Below are 25,952 nucleotides of genomic sequence, written 5' to 3'. Positions count from 1 at the left end.
AAATGACAAAAATGACAAAATGACAAAAATGACAAAAATGACAAAAATGACAAAAATGACAAAAATGACAAAAATGACAAAAATGATAAAAATGATAAAAATGACAAAAATGACAAAAATGACAAAAATGACAAAAATTACAAAAATGACAAAAATGACAAAAATGACAAAAATGACAAAAATGACAAAAATGACAAAAATGACAAAAATGACAAAAATGACAAAAATGACAAAAATGACAAAAATGACAAAAATGACAAAAATGACAAAAATGACAAAAATGACAAAAATGACAAAAAATGACAAAAAATGACAAAAATGACAAAAATGACAAAAATGACAAAAATGACAAAAATGACAAAAATGACAAAAATGACAAAAATGACAAAAATGACAAAAATGACAAAAATGACAAAAATGACAAAAATGACAAAAATGACAAAAATGACAAAAATGACAAAAATGACAAAAATGACAAAAATGACAAAAATGACAAAAATGACAAAAATGACAAAAATGACAAAAATGACAAAAATGACAAAAATGACAAAAATGACAAAAATGACAAAAATGACAAAAATGACAAAAATGACAAAAATGACAAAAATGACAAAAATGACAAAAATGACAAAAATGACAAAAATGACAAAAATGACAAAAATTACAAAAATGACAAAAATGACAAAAATGACAAAAATGACAAAAATGACAAAAATGACAAAAATGACAAAAATGACAAAAATGACAAAAATGACAAAAATGACAAAAATGACAAAAATGACAAAAATGACAAAAATGACAAAAATGACAAAAATGACAAAAATGACAAAAATGACAAAAATGACAAAAATGACAAAAATGACAAAAATGACAAAAATGACAAAAATGACAAAAATGACAAAAATGACAAAAATGACAAAAATGACAAAAATGACAAAAATGACAAAAATAACAAAAATGACAAAAATGACAAAAATGACAAAAATGACAAAAATGACAAAAATGACAAAAATGACAAAAATGACAAAAATGACAAAATGACAAAAATGACAAAAATGACAAAAATGACAAAAATGACAAAATGACAAAAATGACAAAAATGACAAAAATGACAAAAATGACAAAAATGACAAAATGACAAAAATGACAAAAATGACAAAAATGACAAAAATGACAAAAATGACAAAAATGACAAAAATGACAAAAATGACAAAAATGACAAAAATGACAAAAATGACAAAAATGACAAAAATGACAAAAATGACAAAAATGACAAAAATGACAAAAATGACAAAAATGACAAAAATGACAAAAATGACAAAAATGACAAAAATGACAAAAATGACAAAAATGACAAAAATGACAAAAATGACAAAAATGACAAAATGACAAAAATGACAAAAATGACAAAAATGACAAAAATGACAAAAATGACAAAAATGACAAAAATGACAAAAATGACAAAAATGACAAAAATGACAAAAATGACAAAAATGACAAAAATGACAAAAATGACAAAAATGACAAAAATGACAAAAATGACAAAAATGACAAAAATGACAAAAATGACAAAAATGACAAAAATGACAAAAATGACAAAAATGACAAAAATGACAAAAATGACAAAAATGACAAAAATGACAAAAATGACAAAAATGACAAAAATGACAAAAATGACAAAAATGACAAAAATGACAAAAATGACAAAAATGACAAAAATGACAAAAATGACAAAAATGACAAAAATGACAAAAATGACAAAAATGACAAAAATGACAAAAATGACAAAAATGACAAAAATGACAAAAATGACAAAAATGACAAAAATGACAAAAATGACAAAAATGACAAAAATGACAAAAATGACAAAAATGACAAAAATGACAAAAATGACAAAAATGACAAAAATGACAAAAATGACAAAAATGACAAAGATGACAAAAATGACAAAAATGACAACAATGACAAAAATGACAAAATTAGACAAAATAACATAAAATTGCATACAGTTACATAAAATTACACAAAATGTTACACAAAATTATACAAAATTACACAAAACTACACTTAATTACACTAAATAACACTAAATAACACAAAATTACACCAATTTACACAAAATTACACAAAATAACACAAAATTTCCCCAAATTACACAAATTACACAAAATAACACAAAATTACTCAAAATTACACAAAATTACACAAAGTTTCACTAAATTTCACTAAATTTCACAAAATTACACAAAATTACCCAAAATTACACAAAATAACACAAAATTAAACAAAATTACACAAAATTACACAAAATTACACAAAATTACACAAAATTACACAAAACAACACAAAATTACAAAAATTACTCAGAATACAAAAAATTATACAAAATTACACAAAATTACACAAAACTACACAAAATTACAGAAATTACACAAAATTACACAAAATTACACATTATTACTTAAAATTACAGAAAATTACTCAAAATGACACAAAATGACACAAAATGACACAAAATTTCACAAAATTACACAGAATTACACAAAATTGCACAAAAATACACAAAATTACATAAAATTACATGAATTTACACAAAATTACACAAAATTTCACAAAATAATACAAAATTACACAAAATTACACGAAATCCCACAAAGTTACACAAAGTTACACTAAATTACTCAAAATTATGCAAAATTACAAAGATTTACACAAAATTATACACAATTACACAAAATTACACAAAATTACACAAAATTACACAAAATTACACAAAATTACACAAAATTGTACAAAATTTCTAAAACTTACACAAAAATACACAAAATTACATTAAATTATACAAAATTGCACAAAATCACACAAAATTACACAAAATTTAATAAAAATACACAAAATCACACAAAGTTACACAAAATTACACAAAATTACACAAAACTGCACAAAATACATTCTCATCCGCCTCCTCAATAGCAACATAAAATTTACAAAGAAAAAAAGCTAAACAGAAATGACGAAAGCGTTTGGAATAGAAAAATGGAAACTTTTAAATATCTTATTAACAATTTTTTGAAGCTCAATTTTGAGTAAAAGTTTCAGCTTTCAAAATCCTTAAAAATCGATGGACAACTGATTCGCATTTTTTTGCACTTGCCAGACAACAGCTGATAGAAGCTTTTTCCGCAGCTTGCAACGGAACCCAGCAGTCACAATTAAGATGATTTATTCTGTTGAATGATTTATTTCCTCCAATCGAAATCTGAAGTGCTGTTTTAGCAGTCCAAAGTTACTTGTTTTCGATATGGTGTCGGTACACTTCTAATCCGTTTTCAAACAAATGAAAGTCCAAATAATTTTTTGATAAGTTTCCGAGTTGATTTATCGATACTGAATTAACAAATCTTGTTTGTCAGTATGATCGGCTGTGTACTCCGACCATAAGTTTGTTCAGTGAACTGACAGTCTTTCTCCCGAATGTTCGTTTGTTTTGCTTGCCCAAGTTTTATCGTTTATTTTTATGAGGATATATTATGGAAATATTTTCCTTTTTACTGTACACCCTCTCTCTATCTCTCACTCTCATTATGAATTACATTTTTGCCAACAAAGGTAGTATTTCTTCTTATTTGTCATTTGCTGCCATGTGTCGCCCTGACTGTGCGTTTTGAAGTCGCTGGAGGCAGTGGGAGGCGAAGCAATAATCGCCAATTCAAGGGGTCTCTTTGCACGATCCCGCAAACAGAGGACTGTGCCCAGTCAAGTGTCAAACGCAAGCCACGATCGCGGATCGCAGGAGATAGTTGTGCGGATTCATAAGCTTTATGGCCAGATAATTTAACGTCATTTGTTATCGCAAACCGAGATTTGCAACTTTATTATTTTGTCTCGCATCTGTTCCACTGGACGGGGCGTTTGTACGCATGTATGACAGTATGATCGGTGATCATCGCTGACAGTTACTGGTCATGATCGGTTTGGGAAATCATACCAATTACTAAGCTGAGTTCGGATGATTGTCATACGAACGTACAGGTGGGACGTTAACTGCCAAGTAGGACAGAGACCATATGGCCGGTTGATATTTATTATTAACGATCGAATTGAATACCTACATAAATGCTTATACATACATAAAAGTATGTTTAGAGTAATATGGAGTCGAAAAGTAAACATGGTGTCAAACTTTTGTTCAACCAATCTGGAACATAGGAAGTTCGGGTTTGAGCAGAAATATAAATGTAAGATTGAAGTTCTGCGGAAGAATGACCCTAACGGTTTAAACTCCTGTCAATAAGAACTAAAAAGTTTATGCTATGCGAAATTGAAAGTTTCGTAATAACTACGGTGTGGAGAATAAGGTAAAAGATAAGAATCAAGTTTATTTGAGGGCAAATGAACTGATTTCAAATATAAGAAATATTGAATGTGAAATTAAGCACATCATTTATCTGAACGAAATAATAACTGTCTTTATCATACACTAAAATGATGTTGCAAATTATGTGGATTTGTTTAAAATAATCAGAGCATGTAGGCGATTATTTTCAAAGTCAACATAGACGGAACTCTCATTAATTCACTTCCCAAGCAACCAAAAGTCCCATAAAACAGGTACAAAAACGCTTACTCAGCCCCATCATTGATATGAAGTACGTTCTATGCAGCTCAAAATTTAAGTTCTTATTGATACTTTCAAGTTCCAAAACAATTCTTAATGATCTTCTATTCAGCTTCCAGCGGCCTAAGAGGCTTCCAAAAAATCGCAAAATGAGCAAAAAAATTTCTCTCTATCTCAACTGAACCGTTGGCTTCGGTTCATATCACCTTCTCTTGATTATTTACTGTGTTCTGTACCGGTGCCGCCATGATGCCACGCGCCGGATTTCAAACTCGACAAATTGCTCAATTGCTTCTTTCCTACATTTCCTACATATATCGCATCAGAACGGTCACTCAAGTACAAAATTACTTATTGAAAAAAAAACTTGCCCGGCTTGGTGATCGAACCCCGACCTTCGTGGTGAGAATCGAACACGCTACCACGAGACCACGCCTAGCTGTTGTTCTAACTGAAACTAAAACTCGAAGAGGTGATTTGATTTTGAAAGCACATCAACGCACTTTTTGTGACTTATCAAATCCCGTTTGAGCACTTTTGTGCCCTTTATGTGACTTACCAAATCCCGTATTGAGCACTTTTGTGCCCTTTATGTGACTTAAGTCCCGTATAACGTACGTATAGATCACTTTTGCAGCTTTCAAGTTCGTTAATGAGCACATATAGTTCACTAATGGGAATTGGGCAAAACAAGTCACATACAACGTACATATTAATCACTTTTGCAACTTTCAAGTTCATACATGAGTACATAAAGTTCACTAAAGGGAATTGAGCAGTTGATTCTCTTTGTCAGCCAATATGTAACTTTCAATGCCTTCATTCAAGTAAATATATGACTTTTGGTTGCTTGGGTTGTTTGTAACAGTTAATCATTTTTCATCCGTTTAGAAGTTAGAAACAACTCTTTTTTAATCTACCAAGCAGTACATGAAAATATATTTCAGATGTTTTAAATTCACCTTGAAAATTCATTAGCATAAGATGGCTTATTTAGGAACGCCTCGGAATGAATTCAAACGTTTAGCTGTTGATAATTTAAAAAAAAATCAATTCAGAAACATTATAATAAGTTGAAAACAAACAAATACTAATTTTAGTAACGCACCTAGCATCACTGGTGAGGCCGCCAGCAAATCAAAATTTGAGGTTATGGCTGAGGCCAATTTTTCGCCAATACTATTGTCCGTATATACCCTTATTGTGCAGGGTTCTTTCGGTAGCATTAATATTGCAGCGAGAGAGTAACCAGATGGAGTCAATTTCGTTCAGAGGAATCTTTGCCACGAACAACGATTGGCTATGTTGGTAAAAAAGAAGAAACCTTGCGTTATATCTTACTCAAATATTAGTGCAAAGTAAAATTTAAATGTTAGAATAGTCTAAAAAAATGCAGATTTATAAAAATGACGGAAGCCAGCTTCATTTGAATAGTGGTAAAAATTCTGTGTTTCCAATTTTCTAAATCCAAAGATGCCAAAATATTGGCAACTATCCAATTTACTTTTCAATTTTTTTCTACTGTGGCTGGAACAAATTTGGCGGTAGATTCTTTGAAAAGTACGGCTTTTACACAACTTTCAACGGGAAGGATCCGATTTGATAATAAGCTAGGTGTTTTTCTTTGTTATTTTTCCCTAAACTTATTGATTCAGCATTTTAACTATTATTATTGTTACTCGTTCATGATTGAAACGAAGTTTTCGAACTATTTATCGGGAGCAGATTAAATTATTTCATGGGAAAATTTTCATTGGTATATTTTACAAAAACTTGTGGACGAGACTTATTTTAAAGCCGTAGATTCAAGCGTTTTCACAGAAATCTCTAGAATGTTTGCAAATATATTTTGGATAAACTTAAATTTACGATTTTTTTTCTCGTACGGCTGGAGATTTCAGCTACTGTGGATTATGTGAAAAGATCTTAAAATTTTATATTAATAATTTTGATCACTTAAAAAGTTTAGTGCTAGAGGTAAAATATATTGGTTCCATAATCCATTGAAGAAATGTATTATTTCTGCAATTTTTGATATTTGTTTTTAACAAATCTTTTGTTTAATTACTAGGCATATAAAAGAAAAGACAATTTATTATTTTCAAAGCTGTAGGTAAAGCAGAACAAATTTTAATAACTTTGAGTTTGACTGTTCAATTTTTAAAATAAATTTAAAAACTGAATACTTACTAGAATTGGTGGAAAAAATCGAAAATGTATTAAAAAGTATTGATTATTCAAAACATTACTTAGTGCTCTATAAGCAATGAAACTCTGAAGGTTTTTTAAATGTGAGGCAAAGGAGAGCAAAGAATCAAAGAGTTTTCAAAAAGGCAACAATCATAGAAAAACTATTTGAAAAATTTTGTGTCTAAATATTATATTATATTTCATTTTTATTTTAAATAACATTCCGTCTTCAACCATATAAACCCTTTTGCAAACTCTTGCTTCAACAGGGATCACGGTTAGAAAAAAAAGAGCTAGTTTTTCAAGGGAGAAATTTGAATGGTATTGATTTGCTTTCAATATTTAACTCGATCCATTTTCATTGGAAATTTATCAAATGCCTCATAGATATAGGAGTTTCCTTAGGAGGTGTAGGAAAATCATTTACCAAAATGGATCCTGATCTCTACCTTTCACAAACTAACACAACTTCTTTCTTGGATACTTAAATATGGATTCGCAGACGTATAGACGGTTTTCATAGTTGGTGATACTAGCTTGTCTTTGGTTCTGACTATTTCAAAAATCTTTTTTGGAGTATGCAAGAGCGAGAGGTTGCTAGTTGAACTTAAAGAGTATCTTACTAACAATCCTTTCCTTTTCCCCATAGACTACTAGGACGTGGCCGGCGCCGTTATTAATCATATAAAAAAGGGAGAGCATCAGTTTTGTACAATGAGAATGGCTGCTAATCCCAAGCACCGTTCTTTTGGACTTTGTGCAAAATTGATGGCCTCGATTAATCACGGAGTAGCAACCATTGGCGACGTGGAACTTGTTCTGCTTAGCCACGCCAGCGATCATGGAATCCGAAATGTATAGTTCGAAATCAAATGAAAAAAATACGAAGTTTTACTAGAATCTATTTTAATAAAAAAAAAACTGTAAATGAAGCATTTCGAGTTCAATGATTTAAGGTGGATATTGTAGGATACAGATGAACCATATTGGAACTGAATAAAAAAATGGTTATACATTTTGATCATTATATTCATCAGATTGAATATTATTTGTTAAGTATGTAAAAGGCCTTTTTTGGAAAGAGTAAAAAGAAAAAAAGATAGAAAACGATTGTTCGGGAAACAGTCAGTCGATTAACGAATTTTGGCGGTAGCGGTTGTGTTTAAGTGACGTTTTTAAAATTGCTATCCGATAGAGGACTGAAGAATCCGACAGATATGAGTAGTCAATAAAGCTAAGCTAGCTTAGCTTGAAAACAAATGATTGCAGCTGAACATGGTCTGAATTAGCTATAAAGAAATCGGCCGAAGAGGACCAAAGTTATTCATGAAAAACTGGATTTTCATGTTCCTCCCGAACAATATGTCTCAAAATCCCATACAAACTTTAGGCTCGTTGAGCGACCCCTGTCCGTAATCCGATCTGGCCCAAATTTGGCATGAGACCTTGTACTAGGCCTAGGATCAATTTGAGCCTGCAGCGCATAACTTTTTCAAATGTCAGGTCATTTGGGGCACTCTAATGTAAACGTTACTTGAAAATTCTGCAAAAATCATGGATGAGTTTTGAACTAAAACAAAGCTTTTTACATCTCAGGGTTTGAGAAATACAAAAATGACCTTAAATTGACTCAGTCTAATACCAAATACGTTACTTGAAATCTACAAAACATAGAAAAATATTAAAATGAAAAAGGGCATTTTGAAAATGAAAATAGTCTTGTAAAAAAATTGGCAAAAAATTAATTAAACTAGGCGTAATCATCATTTAAAGTTCAAAATACGTCATTTGACCCGCTCCGGTACGTTTAGTGTTAAATAAATAGATATGCATATGATATTCTACCCTTAATTTTATTAGAGTTCATCACTTCATGGCTTACTAAAAATAAAAAAAACAAAACAATCCCGTTGTTTCTAAAGTGTCGGCGTTATGCCCCCCCAACATATCGTGATTCCGATCGTAATCGCTATTTGTGTATCGAATCTGTTTATTATGTTTGCTCGCCTTTTCCCTGGGGTTAATTGTTTTTATTTTTCTGAAACCCATAACTCGAAGGTGTTGTAAAACGGCAGCGAGCGGGCAAAACTGCTCCCATTTTGTGCGGTGGAAGGTATATTCTAGTGGCGGCGCGTAGAGTAACCTGCTGTGAGCTTGCAAAGTGGTCCAAATCTGTCAATAAATTTGTACTGCGCTGCTTCACTCCATCGCATCGTGTGTCTGGGTGCCGTCAATAAGCAGCTAAAGGCCGCCGGAACATGCGGCGGCGGCGGTTTGAAAAAGCCTCCCGCCCCATCACGAAATCCCGATTGGCGAACGATGAACCTACTGTTAGTTTTCAGCGGGTGATCTTTTTCCGACAACAAAACTGTCAGCTTCTGATGATGCCCACTCCCAAAATGTGAATATCAATAACAGGAGAAAAAAATTGGAACTAAATGTAAAGTGTTGAGGAAAAAAACAACAACCATTAACAAACGTTCCAAGTAGGCTTTTGTGGAGCTCTGAGAATTGGAAATGTGCGTTCTTTCTGTAGGTAACACTGAGAAAAACAGCTTTGCCTGATGGGATAAAATAAAGAACAAAACTATATTGTTTTATTGCTTGATTGCGTGTCATATTATTTATGCACCTTGTTTGGTGGGTTCGCTTTTTTACCGAGAATTGACCGATCTTCCGTTTTGTTTCGGATAAATATTTGATCTTACCAAGTTCAATTTTCTTCTGAGATGAGCTGAGTTGAAAAAAAAACACGAAGCTCACTGCTGCTTTTTATGACGAAAGAATGTTGAAGGTGTCAAAACACTGATTAGGAAGTTTTTTAGCCTCCAGACGCGGCAGAGGAAAGGAACATACCGAACTGAGGCTTTCTGCCTTTTACATTTATTCATTTTTTTTATGATTGGGGAACCCGTCCAAAAGTCATTCCAAATTTTCACGACTTGACGAAATTGGTCTCGAACGTTTGTTTTTTTTCTTTTTCTTTTTTCGCCTGGCCAACTTGATTATGAGCGGTCCACCGGAATTTTGCCGACGATTTTTCCGCCGAGATCTAGTGATCATTGGCAAAACCAAACTAACTCTCGTGGGACCGCAATAAATGTTTGATGGGTGTCGTTAGGAAGGCATAAAGTGAACGAGCCTGATCTGCCAGGCCAGGCATTTGGACATACACGCATCGAGCCCGATCAAAAATTGAATCAAAATAAGAAGAAAACGATCAACATAACAACAACAACACCAAAAAACAGCTCGAAAGTCATCGATAATATAATAAACAATCAAAAATTATGAAGCGTCTAGAATCGGAAACAAAAACGTCTCCAGACGACGAGCGCGGGGTAAAAAGGTACTAATGAAAACGATATTAATGCGCACCGGGATGGACGAGAAACGGGCGGCCGGAATTCGAAACAAAAATATTCCAAACAAATAAAAAGATGAAATATGAATAAAATTACCATAAAAATTATGCCTCTGTCATCTCGAGCGTTTTGGGGCCTCGTTGTCATTATTATTGTTAGTTTTTTTTTCTTTAAAAAAAACCTTTCTACTTCGCGTGGCCATCGTCATCACCGGGGCGTTTCGTTCCGTTTCGCGTTATTACGTATATCGATGCGCGGAAAATATGAGTGGCGAACATTTGGCGAAGCAATAATTTCACTAATCGGCAAGTTCATTTGTTTGGTGTTTTAGCGGGCAGTTTTATTTTTAGGGCGATGATCAGCGCTGAAAAATGTACGCACCTCGTGGCTCGTTACGGTTTGTTGAAGGAAATCGAGAACATACACTTAGAATCGAAAGCTGGGTATTTCTTTCGATTTTGGTAAGAAAAATTTGTGTATTTTCAAGTTAAATTTCAATAATGAATGGCAAATAAATTTAAATTAATTTATCGTTTTCGTCTTTTCGACGTTTTTGTTTTTGTCAATTTTACTGTTTTTGTCATTTTTGTCTCTAATTGTTTTTCTGTCATTTTGAAAATTTTGAAAATTTTGACAATTTTGACAATATTGACAATTTTTACAATTTTGACAATTTTGACAATTTTGACAATTTTGACAATTTTGACAATTTTGACAATTTTGACAATTTTGACAATTTTGACAATTTTGACAATTTTGACAATTTTGACAATTTTGACAATTTTGACAATTTTGACAATTTTGACAATTTTGACAATTTTGACAATTTTGACAATTTTGACAATTTTGACAATTTTGACAATTTTGACAATTTTGACAATTTTGACAATTTTGACAATTTTGACAATTTTGACAATTTTGACAATTTTGACAATTTTGACAATTTTGACAATTTTGACAATTTTGACAATTTTGACAATTTTGACAATTTTGACAATTTTGACAATTTTGACAATTTTGACAATTTTGACAATTTTGACAATTTTGACAATTTTGACAATTTTGACGATTTTGACAATTTTGACAATTTTGACAATTTTGACAATTTAGACAATTTTGACAATTTTGACAATTTTGACAATTTTGACAATTTTGACAATTTTGACAATTTTGACAATTTTGACAATTTTGACAATTTTGACAATTTTGACAATTTTGACAATTTTGACAATTTTGACAATTTTGACAATTTTGACAATTTTGACAATTTTGACAATTTTGACAATTTTGACAATTTTGACAATTTTGACAATTTTGACAATTTTGACAATTTTGACAATTTTGACAATTTTGACAATTTTGACAATTTTGACAATTTTGACAATTTTGACAATTTTGACAATTTTGACAATTTTGACAATTTTGACAATTTTGACAATTTTGACAATTTTGACAATTTTGACAATTTTGACAATTTTGACAATTTTGACAATTTTGACAATTTTGACAATTTTGACAATTTTGACAATTTTGACAATTTTGACAATTTTGAATATTTTGACAATTTTGACAATTTTGACAATTTTGACAATTTTGACAATTTTGACAATTTTGACAATTTTCACAATTTTGACAATTTTGACAATTTTGACAATTTTGACAATTTTGACAATTTTGACAATTTTGACAATTTTGACAATTTTGACAATTTTGACAATTTTGACAATTTTGACAATTTTGACAATTTTGACAATTTTGACAATTTTGACAATTTTGACAATTTTGACAATTTTGACAATTTTGACAATTTTGACAATTTTGACAATTTTGACAATTTTGACAATTTTGACAATTTTGACAATTTTGACAATTTTGACACAATTTTGACAATTTTGACAATTTTGACAATTTTGACAATTTTGACACAATTTTGACAATTTTGACAATTTTGACAATTTTGACAATTTTGACAATTTTGACAATTTTGACAATTTTGACAATTTTGACAATTTTGACAATTTTGACAATTTTGACAATTTTGACAATTTTGACAATTTTGACAATTTTGACAATTTTGACAATTTTGACAATTTTGACAATTTTGACAATTTTGACAATTTTGACAATTTTGACAATTTTGACAATTTTGACAATTTTGACAATTTTGACAATTTTGACAATTTTGACAATTTTGACAATTTTGACAATTTTGACAATTTTGACAATTTTGACAATTTTGACAATTTTGACAATTTTGACAATTTTGACAATTTTGACAATTTTGACAATTTTGACAATTTTGACAATTTTGACAATTTTGACAATTTTGACAATTTTGACAATTTTGACAATTTTGACAATTTTGAAAATTTTGACAATTTTGACAATTTTGACAATTTTGACAATTTTGACAATTTGACAACTTCGACAATTTTGACAATTTTGACAATTTTGACAATTTTGACAATTTTGACAATTTGACAATTTTGACAATTTTGACAATTTTGACAATTTTGACAATTTTGACAATTTTGGCAATTTTGACAATTTTGACAATTTTGACAATTTTGACAATTTTGAAAATTTTGACAATTTTGACAATTTTGACAATTTTGACAATTTTGGCAATTTTGACAATTTTGACAATTTTGACAATTTTGACAATTTTGACAATTTTGACAATTTTGACAATTTTGACAATTTTGACAATTTTGACAATTTTGACAATTTTGACAATTTTGACAATTTTGACAATTTTGACAATTTTGACAATTTTGACAACTTTGACAATTTTGACAATTTTGACAACTTTGACAACTTTGACAATTTTGACAATTTTGACAATTTTGACAATTTTGACAATTTTGACAATTTTGACAATTTTGACAATTTTGACAATTTTGACAATTTTGACAATTTTGACAATTTTGACAATTTTGACAATTTTGACAATTTTGACAATTTTGACAATTTTGACAATTTTGACAATTTTGACAATTTTGACAATTTTGACAATTTTGAGAACTTGGACAACTTTGTCAGTTTTGTCATTCATGGCACTCTTGTTTTTAAAGTTTCCTGTCAATTTGTCACGTCAGTCTTGTTAGTCTTATCGTTTTTTCTCTTTTTGTCGTTTTTCTCGTTATTTCTTACTTTCGTGCTTTTATATTTTGTATGTTTTAGTTTTTAGTTTTTTTTTCCCTTTCATCGTTCCTGGCAGTTTTCTAGTTAGATTTTGCTGTCGATTTTTTTCTTCTTGTGGTTTTTCTTAAGCTGTTCTTGTCATCTGTTATTAGGTTTTTAGACCAATCATAGTTATTGTTGATTTAAGGGATTTATTTCTGAAAAGACATCTTTTCACAGCTTCAATACCGAATAAGTAGTAGTAAGTTATTAGCTACTCAGAAACTAGATTTGAAAAAAAAATCATCAATTCTCACATGTAACGCTTGCCCATTCGCTCAAAATGAGAAGCTTATGATTGTAACCCGAACTCAGTGTCAACCGACAAATGTCTATAACAAAGTCATCAATTAGAATCTCATAAAAACACATTTCACTCATTTCGTCCTCGTTTCATTGGCTTCATTCTTATACTTATTTATTGGTTTATTTATGATTACGCACATCCGGCCAATGAATGCACGCGTCTCCTGGCGGGCGGTGGCAAGCTGCTAGAGGACAACCACAAAAAATAATACAAAAAGACACATCTTGATCCTGATCCGGGCAACAGATCGAAAAGGCCGCCGCAGCCGCCATTCGTCGCCACATCCGATTATTTCGGAACCAAGATGTAAAGAGTAGGTCTACCTAGTAACTTCGTAGCCCATAATTCACTTCACATTTCATCTGCGCCCAAATTGGATGATTGGATTGGTGTGAGAAACTGATGTTATTACAAGCTGGTGAACAATCCTAACCAGCTTGTCCTTGTCCTCGGGCTAGCACGAGACAAAACCCTCTAAGCCAGGATGATGTGCGAGGGTGGACTGACTAACAGGGAGCACAGTGATGCTTTGAGGATTTTAAAAGGTCAAAATTACCTCCTATACCCTCTTCAAGAATGGTATAGAAATGCTGTTCAATATCCCACAGTGCCAAAAGCAAATTAAAACCGATCTAAATTAACCTCCAAAGGAGGAGGTTCGAAAGGTCTGCCCCATGATGAGCTTTTGTCTCAAACTTTTTTGTTTTCCTCCTTGGTCGCTACAATTCCTCAACTCTGGTGCATTTGCGGGAGGATTCGGATTGTCGTCGTCGTCGTCGTCGTCGGTCGGAATGTATCGGCATCATATCATCTCCCGGGGATGTTCACGTGTTTCCTTGTTTTTATCGAAGCACCTCGCAGGAGGTCGCCCATCTTTCGACACTTCTTCGGAATTGGTTTTGAATAACCAACCCATATAGGCAATAAAGAGAGGACAAGATGAGGAGGGATGCTGTTTGTTTTGCACTTTTGACTCCCTGTCTGTGACTGTCCTTCTTTTTTTTTCTTAACTTATTTCGTTCCAGCGGCTGGGCGGAAAATTACTCAATAGACACATAGCAGTTTTTGTTTTCGATATCACCTATTCCCGTTTGAGGCATCCTTTCATGAGGTTCCAGTCAAAAGGTGCCAGAAACAAACAATGATCGTGTGCTAATTTCCGATTCCAAACGCTTCCGGCCTTTTGTTCGGGATTTGGAACAGAAATTTCAATTTCATCTGCAAGTAGACTCTAGTAAAAACAACAAAAAGCTCAAGTTAAATTCTTTACTTAAAATATTCGCAGAGTTTGACTAGAAAACAAAATTATAGGGCATAAAGGCAAAACGAAAAAAAAACCTAGGAAAACGTTGAAAATGACAAAATGGTAAACGATAAAAATAAACGATATAAAGAATAAAAACAATATAAATGACTTAAAAAACTTACCAATCATAAACAGCATGAAAAATGACAAATGCGACAAAAGCGACAAAAGCGACAAAAACGACAAAAATAACAAAAACAACAAAAACGATAAAAATGACAAAAACGACAAAAACGACAAAAACGACATAAACGACAAAAACGACAAAAACGGCAAAACGACAAAAACGACAAAAGCGACAAAAACGACAAAATCGACAAAAACGACAAGAACGACAAAACAACAAAACTACAAAAACGACAAAAACGACTACAGTGACAAAAACGAAAAAAAAAATTGACAAAAATGACAAAAACGACAAAATCGACAAAAACGACAAGAACGACAAAACTACAAAACAACAAAAACGACAAAAACGACTACAATGACAAAAACGAAAAAAAAAACAAAATTGACAAAAATGACAAAAATGACAAAAATGACAAAAATGACAAAAATGACAAAAATGACAAAAATGACAAAAATGACAAAAATGACAAAAATGACAAAAATGACAAAAATGACAAAAATGACAAAAATGACAAAAATGACAAAAATGACAAAAATGACAAAAATGACAAAAATGACAAAAATGACAAAAATGACAAAAATGACAAAAAAGGACAAAAGTGACAATAATGACAAAAATGACAAAAATGACAAAAATGACAAAAATGACAAAAATGACAAAAATGACAAAAATGACAAAAATGATAAAAATGACAAAAATGACAAAAATGACAAAAATGACAAAAATGACAAAAATGACAAAAAATGACAAAAAATGACAAAAATGACAAAAATGACAAAAATGACAAAAATGACAAAAATGACAAAAATGACAAAAATGACAAAAATGACAAAAATGACAAAAATGACAAAAATGACAAAAATGACAAAAATGACAAAAATGACAAAAATGACAAAAATGACAAAAATGACAAAAATGACAAAAATGACAAAAATGACAAAAATGACAAAAATGACAAAAATGACAAAAATGACAAAAATGACAAAAATGACAAAAATGACAAAAATGACAAAAATGACAAAAATGACAAAAATGACAAAAATGACAAAAATGACAAAAATGACAAAAATGACAAAAATGACAAAAATGACAAAAATGACAAAAATGACAAAAATGACAAAAATGACAAAAATGACAAAAATGACAAAAATGACAAAAATGACAAAAATGACAAAAATGACAAAAATGACAAAAATGACAAAAATGACAAAAATGACAAAAATGACAAAAATGACAAAAATGACAAAAATGACAAAAATGACAAAAATGACAAAAATGACAAAAATGACAAAAATGACAAAAATGACAAAAATGACAAAAATGACAAAAATGACAAAAATGACAAAAATGACAAAAATGACAAAAATGACAAAAATGACAAAAATGACAAAAATGACAAAAATGACAAAAATGACAAAAATGACAAAAATGACAAAAATGACAAAAATGACAAAAATGACAAAAATGACAAAAATGACAAAAATGACAAAAATGACAAAATGACAAAAATGAAAAAAATGAAAAAAATGACAAAAATGACAAAAATGACAAAAATGACAAAAATGACAAAAATGACAAAAATGACAAAAATGACAAAAATGACAAAAATGACAAAAATGACAAAAATGACAAAAATGACAAAAATGACAAAAATGACAAAAATGACAAAAATGACAAAAATGACAAAAATGACAAAAATGACAAAAATGACAAAAATGACAAAAATGACAAAAATGACAAAAATGACAAAAATGACAAAAATGACAAAAATGACAAAAATGACAAAAATGACAAAAATGACAAAAATGACAAAAATGACAAAAATGACAAAAATGACAAAAATGACAAAAATGACAAAAATGACAAAAATGACAAAAATGACAAAAATGACAAAAATGACAAAAATGACAAAAATGACAAAAATGACAAAAATGACAAAAATGACAAAAATGACAAAAATGACAAAAATGACAAAAATGACAAAAATGACAAAAATGACAAAAATGACAAAAATGACAAAAATGACAAAAATGACAAAAATGACAAAAATGACAAAAATGACAAAAATGACAAAAATGACAAAAATGACAAAAATGACAAAAATGACAAAAATGACAAAAATGAGAAGAATGACAAAAATGACAAAATTTACCAAAATTAGACCATCCCTTACCAATGAGAATCCAAATTAGAAAGCTAAAATTAAACATTGAAAAAGTCTAACATTGAAAAAAAAAAGATAGACAATGATATGATTGAAATTAGCCAACCCTCAAAAGAAATTACAGAATAATTTAGAAAAAAACCTAACTAAAAATCATACTTAAATGAAACAATCATGAGACGAAAATTAAATCATGATCAGATCCAATTGAGTTGAGACAAAACTACATTTAAAACCCTTAACGAAAATGTGACAAAAACTGGAAAAGGAAACATCATCGATGCATATATGATTCAAAAATGAGAGAAAAATATGAGAAAACTGAAACATGAACTAGTTTAATGGAAACAAAAAACACAAAAATTAGATTAAATAAACCAAACAAGACCAAAATGAAAAATAAATGATCCAAAAACAAAACAATAACTGTCAAATCAAAATGATAGACGAATCGAATTAAGTGGGACAAAATTTAAACAACAAAAAAGTATAATTTAGTCAAAATTTTTTCACCCTTTTCTAAAAGCTCACTTTCCTACTTCAATCTTACTAATGAATGCGTGCGTTTGCCCGACTATCACAGATTTTTTTTCAATCGCAGCACTCCGAAAAGTTTCCACACACGCGTACGTGGGTCACAAAAACATAAAGTAAACAAAAAGCCACCAGGAATAGAAAATACACTTAAAAACACAAAAAATTGAAAACCATTCAGAATGAATTGATTTTAGAGACTATGTTTTGGAAGAAAAAGCTTGCTGAGCCAGATAGTGCTGGAACGTACAACCTTTTTTCAGCAAACTATTCTTGAAAATTTTATATACTCAAATGTATTGTATGGCTCGTTTAAACTTAATTTACTGCCACAAAAAGCATGAAATATTCTTAGTTTGGTAAAATTTCCAAAACAAGAATATTTTTAATTTTTATATTTTTTAACAAAAATAAGTTCTTAGAAAAGGAGGCCACAAATTTACGTATAATAATTATTATGGAACGATCTCACCAAACAATCTGTGAGCTCTGATAGTCGTTGATCGATTCAAATTTCTAGTCAGCTCTTGACGAATTTCCGCTCTACACAGCACCTAAAGAGAACGATGCTCAAAGTCTTTACTCCGCCGAGGGAGACTGTTACTTTCCTGACGATCACTTCTAACGATTGATACATTTGGAAGTACGATATTCCAATTTTTTTGTAAAGTTTTGAATCAATTAAACCAATAAAATATTGAAAAATTAAATTTTCCTCGGCAGAAAAAAATAAAATTCGTCCGTTGCCAACGAGCCATGGCCTCCTTTTTTAAGAACTTCTTTTTGTTAAAAAATATAAAAATTTAAAAAAAATTCTAATTTTGGAAATTTAACCAAACTAAGAATATTTCATACTATTTGTGGCAGTAAATTAAGTTTAAACGAGCCATATGAAGGAATTTCAAGAAGAGCATCTATGAAATCCTTCGATTCCACGATGATCAATTTATCGGTACGATAATTTAACAGCTCATAAAAGAGAAGCATGGAAAAAATCTTGACATCCATCAAACAGTGCTCAACCTTGACTTTAATAGGCCTAGCCCAAAAGGCCCGAAACTTCCAGGAACGAGGAAAGTTTCCTTCCCGAAAAAAGTTAACAACTCAAACCTCAGCCTCAGTCCAGCCCCTTGGTCATACTTATTTATGGCAGGACGAGGCCAATACTGTTTGTATGTATGCAGAAGGAGGTGGTTCAAACCTATCAATCTTCGGGCCATCAAATCTTCGTCCTCGTCAGTTGAGATGGAAGGACACAGGCCCGGAAAACCATTCCCGTAAATCGTTTTGGGCTCGAAGTTTGTTCTCGGTTGCCATAAAACCATAAAACCAAGTTTCCAGATAAACTTCTCTCTAAGGTATGAGATGCCTCACTAGAAGGAATCGATCGAACACTCGGAAGCTTCATAAATATTTACATAAGCTCGGTGTCAATCGACGAGGAGGACACCCGGATGATGAATGCCGGGCTTCGGAGTCCCTAGTAGCGTGAAATCGATAATTTTATGCTTTGGCCTTTTGGGCGAGAATGGAGATGTTTTTTTTCTTCCTATGAGCTCTGAGTAAAAGCAGGTAAAAGACAAAACGGGACTGCCAATGACTTTCAACGGACTTGCAGCTTGCTTCCATAAATGAAGTCATAAAACAATCGGCTAAAATTTCTCCCGAGAATGCATCACCCATCTCGGGACTCCTAAAACGATTGACTTTCGGATTAGATAGTTCATCTTCCTAAGGCCGGAGTGCAATTTGGAATGTTCAATGTCAAAGCTAGTAAGTAAAAGTTCGAAACGGGGCGAGGGTGAAAGTTGACTTTTTTCCACCGAAATGTTGATTTTGTTGATGGCTTTATAAGGGTTGTAAAAGAGTCTTCGTAGAGTCTCTCGGAGCTCACGTGTTGCAATCATCGAACGGTCTATCGTTACTTACCGAATTGACTTTTCGAGAGATTGTTTTATGAAGCTGTTTGCCAATAACTTTCTAGTTGATCGAGGATTTTTTTGCTGGTTCTATCAAACTGCATATTGAGGTGTGAATGTGCTCGAGGGACCCTGCAATGATGATTGTTCGGTAGCATAGATTCGACACCTCATTTGTGATGAGAAGCTAAAAAGTTGGTTCTCTGTACGTCTTCTTTTTTAAAAGCAAAAGTGAACTCGACTTCTTACATTGAAAAAATCCACGGTTCTGATAGTTTTCACAAAGGCAAAATAGTTAATTTTCAAATGTTCTTTTAAAGTTCAATGAAATAAACAAAACACTCACAAGAGAATAAAGCTTACCAACAAGGGGTTCTTCATTGAGCTAGTCCAAATAATTATTAAAAGTTTAGGCTATGATTTCGAACAAAGTTAAGTGTGATTAAACGTTCACGAAAGAAATTAAACACCTGTTTTTTTATAGTAAATGTTAAATATCACTTAAGGGTGTCGGATCAAAAAAAGGTCAATCTAAATTTATTGTTAAAAAATATCAAAATACCTTTAGTTTTGAAGTTCAATATGTGCAAAAGACGGAAAAATACTCAGTTTAGATTCCGGTCGACCTAGTCTAAATTGGCGAAACTTTCGTTTGACGCCTCTCATCAGATTTTTTCAGTCCACTTTTTTCGCCGCAGAACGCCAATTTACTTTGAATTTGAATCTTCTGAAAAGCTTCTCGCTGCTTACAATTTTTTGGGTCTTCTTAAGGTTCAACTTAACTATCGCCCAATATTTTTCAATTAGGTGAAGTTCTGGTGTTTTGGGAGGGTTTTTATTCTCGGCACAACCTGAATGTTGTTGGCGGTATACCATTCCATGACATTTTTTCCATGATGGCAGAATGTGGAATACGGCCAAAATAGCACAAGTCATGTTTCTTCAGGAAAGGCAACAAACGCTTTTGAAGACACACTTTCACGTAAATTTCCTAGTTGACGTTCTCGGTTGCAACAAAATGTCCCTTTTCAAGTCACAGAAAGCAAGTCATGGCAAGCATTGATAATTTGATATGCTTGAAAACCAGGCGCGACCCTAGGGGGGTGATTTTCCAAATTTTCAAAGTACAGTCAATATAAAAGAGAGCTAATATCTGGTGAAAAAACGATCATTTTGAGACAGCCAAAGGAAGAGTGAGGTGGCGGGGGAGGGGGTGAGTCGCAGATGAGTCTACAATATAAGCTGAACACTATTCTTCCTCCTTCCCTTGAATTTCACTGATCAAAATCAATTGTATCTCGAAAAATATGAAATAAGAAAAAAATAATAAAAACTTTTAACAAATTTTCACTATATTTATACTCATTTCAGCGCTATCTCAAAACAAATTTTAATGATTCTCATTTTGCGACTATAAGTTTGAAGAAGCAAACATTTGAGATGAGTGTTAGGAAATATTGCTATGAATTCCAAACTGATTGTAAAACTCTTATATTTTTTTATTTTTCTGTATAACTTCACTTTTCAACGATAAAGCCGATGAACTAATCAACAAACATAACTAAGGGTGATTAAATTCTACATTGGAGTATTTTACTGAATTATGATTTGGAAATTTCGTATTATTATTTTTGATTTTGAAACACAATTCTCGTTGAAATTTCTGGTTTTGATTTTTCAATTTCCGAAAATAATAGAAAACAACATAAAAATATAAATCTAGTCAAAATAAGATTCTCAAAATCAGTATCTGAAGTATGAAGTTTCTAAAGCTTAATTTTATTAGTTTGATTTGTTCTTGAATTTCAAGTTTCAACCATCTTAAACATCTTAAACAAAGATCCTGAGCTCTCAAAATTCAGAAAATTCATGGAACTAAACTTCAGTAACTGAAGAAACAATACAAGACTTAAAAAATCTCAATGAGTTGAATCTGGAAAATAGATCAGATTTGAAATATATGAATATTTTTGTTAAGAGAATCACTCAATGATATTAGCATGAGATCGTTTTTAAGACAAAACTAATTCGAGAATGATCATTTGGAAAATGATATGCTGAATTCAGGAGGAAATTTTCTTCAGTAGAGGATAAAATTTAAGAAAAATCAGTTGAAAATGATTCAATTTAAATTTCAAGTCTAAGACAAAAATTAGGATATAAATTCTATAAAGACTGTACTGTCAGTACTGTCGATTGATCCAATTAAAGCAACTACAGTTCCTTTACAGATTTTATTTTCAAAAAAAGGGAAGGAAAAGGATTTAGAACTTATGAACCAACGGAATTTTAAAAAATAATGATTGGAAAGTGAAAAGTTATAGTAATACCCGGTTCTAACCCTGATATTTCCAGGGTAATATTCTGAAATGTTTATCATATAGACTTTTAGTTAAATTAAGTAAACGTGAAAATATTCATAAATTGCATATTTATAAAATTCCTGGCAAAAAATGAAAAAGTTTAACCCAAGAAACCATAAGCACTAACGAGAGAGCTTCTCTGTTCTCTCTTAGCACTGTGAGCCAGTTTTGGCGAAACTAGCTGCTGTTTTAGTGCAGTAAGTTACCATTACTTGGAAAGTTAACGTATTAATAAACATTATTATTGTGCAAGACGTTAATAACGGGTGTTAAATAAAAAATGAGAATTTTTTCAATCACATATAAAAAAATTGTTATTTTTTTTCATCGATTTCAGTATTTTTTATTAATAACATAATGTATTTTCTTCAAAAAAATGTCAGTGAATGTTTGAGTAAGGGCCGTGATCTGATGTTCGACGCAACTTTGTCGCGATGCTCTCACAAGAACGTTGTACGGCACTTACGTCCATTTTCCGGATACAATTCCGGATTCTTGTAGTCAGTTGCTTCGTGTCCTTGGCCCTCCTATTGTTTTTATACACTAGGGCACTGAGTGACCAAAGAAATCCTCTATTGGGCGGCACTGGGGCAAGTTTGTTGGGTTAGCTTTCGTCATCCAGAACGAATGACGTTCCGCGGTATTTTTTGGTCATCCACCGACACTGTGATTTAACCGTCTCAATCTGCTCCTCCGTGTACTCCGGTGACCTCGTTTTCTTCCTGCAGACGATTCCTTCCATCTTGAGGGTACGATGGATCAATACGTGGGAGCAGCCATATTTCCGACCGGCGTCACGCAGGCTGGTAGCGTCCTTGTTGTCAAACAGCTTCTTTAACGATGTCTTCCTCTGCTTCGTCATTATCGTCACAGGACGACCACTTCCGACCTTCCGCTCTACGTTCAGGGAACCCAGGATACAATATACCGTACTGACAGGTACATTTTCTTTCTTAAAATGTGCCACCGTGAAGTTTTTTCCTTGCTGGAAATGCGTTTCGTAGAACCGTACAATGCGTTCGCGTAGCACGTGCTGTTTCGACGCCATCTTTGCTTCGACTAAATTCAAACTAGCAAAACCAACCACGCCTACTGTTTTTAGGGAGCCCAAAGAGCAATTTTCTTGGAGAAAGAAAATTTTACGCTCTTTATTTGAGTTACTGAAAGGTATTGAAAACATTCTCATTTTTTATTTAACACCTGTTATGTAATGAAAATGAGGAGAGGGTTTTCTTAATTTTTCGTGTTCTTTACTGAATATCCTAACTGATATTTTTCGATAAAAAATAATTAAAAATTTTTGTGATTTTCTTCATTTTCTACTTAATTTTTTTTTTCGAATAATGATATTTTTCGGTTCCTATTACTTTTGTCCAGATTTTGGATTGAAGTTTTTGAAATTAAATACCAAAATTTTGATATTCTCAGCCCGCAAAACGCGGGAGAACTCATTTACTGCTTACTCTAGGGAAAAACTGTTCTAGATATTATTTCACGGAGGTTCCTTCAGTTGTTATATTTCAAGTTTTCATTACGATTTTCTAGTTTTGATTTCTTTCCATAGATTTGTAGAAATTTAATTAGTATGATTAGACTAATGTTAAAACTTTCTATCCCTCGGGGGCCCCTGAGTCGGAGGATCAGGGACATTGCTCCTATTGCCCCCCTCCCTTAATCCGGCCTTGGTTATATTGGTGACCTTAAGACTAAAAAAAAAATAGAAAGTTAGTCCACAGAAAAAGCTAGTATGTCAATTGAAGTCATACGTTTCTTAAGCGCCTACTGGAAAACTGAACACTCCAGTAGAGAATTTGACTAATTTTTTTTAAGGCAATTCACTTCTGAGAAAGACCTAGATCTGTTTGTTCATTAACCATAGTAGGAATTTCTAAACATTAACGAAAATTTAAAATCACATGATTCCGTACGTTTATAGTTTAAGGTTTTTTTTTATTGTTTTCTTCTATCTGTGCAAATAAAAAAGAAACTGTGTGGTGAAGGCAATAGATGTATGACGACAGCAGGAAAATATTTCAAGTAATTCAGTCTTAGTACCATGTTCACCCCCCTGTATGACTTTTATAAATGTCATTTCATTAAAATTCAAAATATAATAAAGTATTAAGAAGCTCTGAATTTAAAGAAAATACAAAATTTATTACCATTTGTTCATGTTAATTTAGGCATATGAAAGAAATTAGTGACAAATAGAAAAAATGGCCCTACATTTCATTAATAGCAAATTCAAAATCAACACTCTGAGCAACTCAACTAAAGTTATTTGGTTAAATTCGGTCCAGGTAATTGCGAGTTACAGCTGCTTGAGATTCGTGGACCAACTTTTTTTCTATATTAGACCTTTAACTGATATATAATCTTTTTTGTTGAATAAACACTACCACGAAGGGATAATTTAGAAAAATTAAAAGCACATCTACTGAGAAAAGTTCAAAGTTTTTATAGAAATTCGAACATTTGCGGGTATTTTTTAACGGGTTTTTGTCCCTTGAGGTGGGGAAGGGGGGGGGGGGGGGGGGATGGTAAACGCCGATCACCCTCTTCATAGTACTGCGCATGGACCTAGTTGATAGCAGTTATGACGTTATCATGGAATTTTATTGGTATTTCATCCCATTTTTCCCTCAATCAAGACAGTCTATTTTCTTCATCCTGTGAAAAAAGCACGTCAAACTTTAAAACTAAATTCTTATTGTTCTTATGGTGGCTTTTGAAGCAAAAGATTTTTCCGATTTTTTCCAACAAAGGTAATAAATGCTTTGATATCAGCACAACAGTTTTGGTTTGATTTTTCAACTGATTATATTGGTTTTAATTCGTTAATGTTTTACCAGTGTTCAAAAACTGATAACTGCTCAATACCTAGAGCTTTTAACTTACAACTAAGCCTCAAAAAATATTTCTTAGGTGAACAAAACCTTTAAAAATTGATAACAATGAGCTAAAAATCACTTAATGATTTTGGCACTTAAGGCACTGGTTATCTCTGATTCCGGAAATTTCTTACAGCTGCGCATTTTTTATAGTCGTTTATAGTTATTATGGTCGTTTTGTCTTTATAGCATTCGCGACTTTATATCAAGGTTGCAGTTGGTGGACATTTATTGAAAAATCTATCCGGTACCACTGTGTTCGATGTTTACTCATTACTTTACTCATCGGCTCAGAAAGCAACTGACTTGCCAACTGAGCTAAATATATCGCAAGCCCCGATTAAACGACATTGAATAGATGGTTCAATATACATAATTACTAACTAGCTTGTGGTTCTCAAAAATCAAGTAAAATGATAGCCTTCAAATTTTTCAGGAGTACTATTTTCTTGATGCCCTAATAGTTTGGCAAAAGTTATACAAAATATTTGTTAATACGAAAAAATCTCCTGGAAACTTCGATCGCGTCATTCTGGGAAAACGAAATATAAAAAATATGCATAGATAATCGTGGAAATCGATAGAAGATTGTATTACTACCTACTATTCGTCCCATTAAACTCATTCCGGTCGACCACAACACTCGTTCCATTTTAATTAACTAATTGGTTCTTATCTGCGATCGCCAGATGATCCCGCTTAATGGCTTGTAGCCCCATAAAGATGTTTCGCTAGGAGCCTCTTCTGGCATACACATGTATCGTCCTCCTCCTATTCAGTTTAGTGGCTCCGAGGTTGTTCGATCCGAAAATCGATTTGTCCGATAACGATCTGTTTAACCTGAGCGACCCAGCGGGCTCGAAGATGTGAATGGGGCATATCAAGTGGAATCTCCGGAACCAACAAACGACACGAGAAGAGACAAAAAAAAAACGCTCTGCCAGTCTTTCGAAAGGAAAAAAAGCAGAGTGTCAAACCCCTA

The sequence above is a fragment of the Uranotaenia lowii genome, chromosome 1, assembly GCF_029784155.1.
Source record: "Uranotaenia lowii strain MFRU-FL chromosome 1, ASM2978415v1, whole genome shotgun sequence".
NCBI classification, from domain to species: Eukaryota; Metazoa; Arthropoda; class Insecta; order Diptera; family Culicidae; genus Uranotaenia; species Uranotaenia lowii.
Note: the sequence above shows the minus strand (reverse complement) of the source record.